A 5,760-nucleotide genomic window follows, 5' to 3' on the forward strand; every position below is an offset into this window, starting at 1 on the left:
GGGAGTCGAGTATCTGTCATAAAAAGAAATGTGTTGAGATGCTTGATTTATGCATATTAATGAATTAGTCGTACTTAATCCTTGTGAAACATTTAAAAACTGTTGTATGAGAGAGTCGTCCACTGACGGATTTTCTCTACTATTTCCGGGCATTTTTATTTATTTATTAACTTATTTTTTTTCGAACAAAACTTAGATTTAAAGAACACACAAGGGATTCCAATTTGTTATAACCGGACTTATTCAGAGTAAGATCTTAACTGTTTTATTCAAGTATCAATCGTGGAGTTCTTAGAATTCAGCTTATGAGCTTTATTGTTCTTTTTTTTTTTTATTGAATAATGACCTTTGATTAAATAATATGAGTAATTAATGTACTTCTTTATTAAAGCAATTTAATAATAATTTGTTCTTTCAAATACAATTTTATTGGGTCACTATAACAAGGTTCAACGTAAATTTTATTACTGATATTTTACTTACATCTATCACTGACTATTTTTACTGCTGCTTCGGAAATTCCTAATGCTTCGTGCTGTAACCGTCAGTATTTCCTTGAACTACACGAACGAGTTCGTGGCCAGTAGGATGTTGCGATTTCTGCTTCTGCTGCTATCGCCGGAATCACTTTCGGCGGGCCTCCTTTGCTGTACCACGCTCCTTGGCGTAGTCAGATACTTTTGATGTTCTCGATACGCACTTGAGTTGCCTCAGCCAACACGTTATGCCTTACGTGTATAAGGTTCTCACAAGTCACGAGAGTTAAGAGTTGACTAAAACTTTAGAGGACAGGTGACGGACGTAAAGAGAGCACTTTTTCCTCTTGATGGTGCGTTTTTATAGCATTAGAGCGAGTAAAAGAGGCCTTTGGTTAAATTAGGTCAACCAATGAGCGATGTTCTTGCAGACTGCGTTGACAGTTGCATTATGATGTTATATGTTATGATTTTACATATTAGGAAATAACAATACAACAGTACCAATCGCATTTTCTGACAAGTGCGATTGAGTTTATGGGTCAGTGATGATGAAAGCTCGGATCAGCAATATAAGAAAGCCAAATACAAGTTCAATTGTGATAGTAAGTTTACAATTTCGAAATTAATCTTTCTGACGATTTTACAATCAATTTTGAATATAATGAAGTAATGTGTGAGTTACAAATTTTTAATTAGTATACATTATCAAAATTAAACAATTAATGAGCAAGTAACTATTTATTCACACATACATCCATTTTTACAATGAGGCTGGCCGTATTCTATGTCAGCATATTATGAAGCATTTACCTTAAAGCTAATACACACACGCGCACACATAAACGACATACAAGCTCCTCTTGTCACATTCGAAATACTTCTTACCTGAATTTTGATGCTAATATTACTAAATTTCTTAATAATTTGGAAACCGATCAACTATGCTTCCTTACTAGTTTGTGACTCATTCCACCATGTGTTTTAATGACCCACGAAGCAGTTTTACTATTTTAAAATTATTTACTGAGTTTAATTTGCAATTCGTCAATTTTAACACTCAACTTCTCGTTCGACTTATAAATATCATCTGCTATTATACTCACCCTACACCATTTAAAAAAAAAAAATAAGTTGTTCCTCATCATTTCAACTCATTCTAGCCCATTATTTCAAACTAACATTGATATAAATAATGTGCTGTTTGAATGGCACCAGAACAAACAAGTTTAGCTTGTCTAGCGATCACACCTTATTTTTCTTTATAATGCCCTGCACTTTCTCTATGAACGTTTTTTTTTTTTTTTTTTTTTTTTGAAATTGAAATAGTTATTGAAGTTTTCATTCTTTAATAACTTCTCAAAATTTTTAAAAACAATTATTTTTTACACCAGAAGATTCATTTACTACAGTTTTATTCCTTGTCACAATCAAAATTGTTTACATTTCTGCAGCAAAATAGATCCCTGGAAACCTCGTCAAGTGATCCCTGTTATTCTCTCGCACTGTTTGGTTTCAAATCTCTACCTACATCAGAATTTATTCAACTATTTTTAAAGGCGTTCATCATGTTTTCAAAATTTGGTTGATTAACCATCAAGTCAATGTTTCACTTATTTCTTCTATTGCGGCATTGAATGCAATACGTTATACTCCGGAAACTGAACTACCTCATGATAGTTCTTATGAAAACTTAAATGCTGGATTGAAATTATTCCAGGTATTACTAGAAAATATAATTTTTAACAATAAACAAATAAACGCTCATTTTTTTATTAAAAAATTCCAAAACTAGTTTGCATGGTATATTTATATCTACAATCAGTTGCTTTTTTCATCGCTTAGTGTGACGAAAATAATACGACGATTAATAGTTCAGATACCACGTCCTATCCTCCTTCATTTTCACAATGCCTTGAAAATCCTGATCCTTTTCCTACCCCGACGTGTGATGAGTAATTTTTAAAAAATAATGCATAGTAATATCAATTGACAAATTTTTATTCACGATTATGTGTAATTCATTGAAAATATCAAGAATATTTAAAAGAAAATATTGATCCAAACACTCCGGGCAACATAGAAAAACAGTTTTCAGTGAATTTAAAAAAAAAATTTGACAGCAACGTAAATTTGAAATCTCAAGACATTTTGGTATCACCTCAAGATAGAACAAATACAAGTGTAATGCTTCAAGGATTTTATCACAATGGTTATAACTATACTGTTAAGAACAAAGATGGAACTAGGTGAAATGTGTTTGTGTTCCCATAAAATTGATAAATTATGATTTAAACTTTAATTTTAAGGAACATCAATGAATGGTAAACTCTCTTCTAAAAAAATTAAATTGAATTAAAAAATTACCTGAGAAAGCTCTAACAATTCCAATGAATGTGATTTTTGCTACGAGAGGTATATACTACTCGTTCTGGGGCAGCTCAATAACTTTTATGTTTAACTATGGTGAAATGACATTTATAAGCAAACATAGATTTACATTTCAATACCCAATACTCAATTTAAATACCCAAGTAGAAATTTTTTTTGTTATTAAGTAACGAAAAAAAAAAAATAACTAATAGTGATATCTTATAAAGTCCAGATTTGATATGATAATAAAGTTTAATAAGTATTATTATTAGTTATTATTTTTTATCATTTTTTATTATTTTTTTTTTCAGTATGAATGTCATCATAGAAACATCAAAAAAGTAGCAACTAGAAACGACTTTTATGATTAATGATCACTATTTCAAACTTGACTTGATTTTGAAAAAAAACTAATCGCTATTAATAATTATTAATAATATATTATATTTGTTGTATTATATTTTATACTAGATAGAAAAAAATAATAGAAAATAATAATCTTTGTGGGCACTATTGTACCGTTCGATCTCGAGAACAAAAAAAAATAGTAACTAATAATAAGTATTTCAAAGTCTTAATAACAACTTGTGACAGACAATTGTGAATAATAAGTCTTATTACTTGTCTCAAATCTAGACATGAAGAACTTTTATTATTTTTTTATATTTCCTACTAATTTTTAAGAACAATTATTACCAACTTATCAAACGAAATTATTTCTGCTTGGGTAGTACCAAAAATTAACGGGTATTACTCAGATCTTTTCGTTATCTATAAATTTTGTCCAGAGTCTAGAAAATTGTAGTAACACTGGTTTTAGTTTGCCGACAAAGTGATGTTAAGGAGGTTAATCTTTTGTGTCGTCCATCATATGCATGTGACTGTTTGATACATCAATTTTTTTTTATTCTTACAAAAACATAACCTGTCATGTTTTTCATTTGGATTATTAATTAATTATTTTTATTATGTATATTGCATTTTCTTAGATTATTCTAAAAGTAAGAGACCTTTCTGAGCCCAACTTTTGACTTTTTCAACGCTAAAGTACTTAAAAAAAATACAGTACAATTTATTTTAATAAACATCTGTCAATTCTGTAGAGCACTCCTTTTTTTTTAACTTTAACAGGTTAAGTAAGCCTAGAGCAAGTTAATCACAGAAAATTCGGAATCTTTGGGCTCAAAAAATTGTCACTAATACATGAATGTGCACTCTCGTTTCCTGGCTACGCCATAGTATTACTTAACAAGCCAATAACCGTTAAAATTCTTCCATTCATTACAGATACAGTTGTATAAAAAAAAAAAGTTTGTAAGATTCAGTTATACATTAACAAAAATCATGATGTAGATTTTATAACTTTGAAAACTCCACACACATGTTCCTTCCAATCACATCAAAGTCTTAATAAAAGAGGAGTGAGAAAACTGATGAAAGAAAAAGCTACAAATTCAGTCTCCTGTTCTTCAACAGCTGTAATTCGGGATGTTTCTAGAGAGTGAGTATATGTTAAGTAACGACATAATAAAAACTTTCCATGTAAAAGTACGTATAAACTAAAGTATTTCTACTGCCAGGAATAGTGTACAGAATTAACTTTAAATTTTGTTAGATGCATGGGGTTGTTTTACGTCAAAAAATAATCAAACATTTAGATACCTACAGCTTTAAAAATGCCTCAGTTGACGTGTCTTATCCAAGTGTACAAAGGACAATTCAACGGGCGAGAATGAGTTCAAAGAAAAATCCAGGAATTTTAAAACAGTATTGTTCAATCAGAGCTTTTGCAGATCTAAGATAGATCTAATATAATATATGTTGCATTAATAAACTTATTACTGATGTTATAAGCCATGAATTAATGTTTTGCCGATAGAAAGTAATTGTCAGATATTTTATTACTTCGGAAAAAATTCTTGCTAAAATTTTTACAATAATTGTCAAGATATTGCGAGTTATATAACGGTTATAAAACAAAAAATACGGATTCTTGAAATAGTGCACGTTCACAGTCAAAATATTGACTTATTGGTATCTTCCTGTTTAAGCCATGTAGAGACTTGATATGTAATTTGCTTAGCGAGTGAACTCCATTAATTAGTATTGAAAAATAATATGACAGTTTACATTTTAATTTTTTATTGAAAAAATAGGCTCAGTAAAATTTATTTAAAAATAGTCTCTGACGTAAGATGAATGTGCATCTACTCTTTTTGATGTCTCAAAGAGGCATTTTTTTGATGGACGTTAAGTTACATACATATATAATATTTTATAAATTTGTTTAATATACTTTAAAATTAATTATCAGTACTATGACAAAAATGTCCACTTTCGCGTGTGTGCATGGTTGAGGTATTTACGTAACTAGTTATATCTTGAGAATCTCTTGAAAGATTTTAATTTACGGAAACTCGATTGACTTGCACTTTACAAAGTGGGGGCTCCTATGTGGGTGCATGATTTTAAACATGTCCGAATAGTGTTTTGAACATGTTTTAAAACATTTTCCCTTCTTTTATTTGTTTAATAACAATTTAAATCTTTAATGTTAAATGATAATGTGTTTTGTATTGGTCGAGCCTCCTTAATAAAGATATTATTTTCTTTTCAAATATAGGCGGGGTAGATGGCCTAAAGTGGGTTAATTATCATATCAAAGCCCATAAAATTTAGTATTTGTATGATGATGAGGATCAATCTTACTTTTTTTAGATGAAGAGCACATAGAACTATTAAAAAAATAATTAATATTGATTCATTGTCTATTAGTTTCTGATCTACTATTAATAATAAAGAGACCCTTGAAAAAATCACTTTGTCCTAGGGGGGAGCCTAAAGTGAGTTATCCGTTCTGGCAAACCAAAAAGGCCCTACAATGAAAGAAAATATACTTTGATTAATTATT

Source organism: Copidosoma floridanum, unplaced genomic scaffold, assembly GCF_036245765.1.
Source record: "Copidosoma floridanum isolate Cflo_tuat_1 unplaced genomic scaffold, Cflo_Japanese_pri ptg000002l, whole genome shotgun sequence".
In the NCBI taxonomy this organism is placed as follows: Eukaryota; Metazoa; Arthropoda; class Insecta; order Hymenoptera; family Encyrtidae; genus Copidosoma; species Copidosoma floridanum.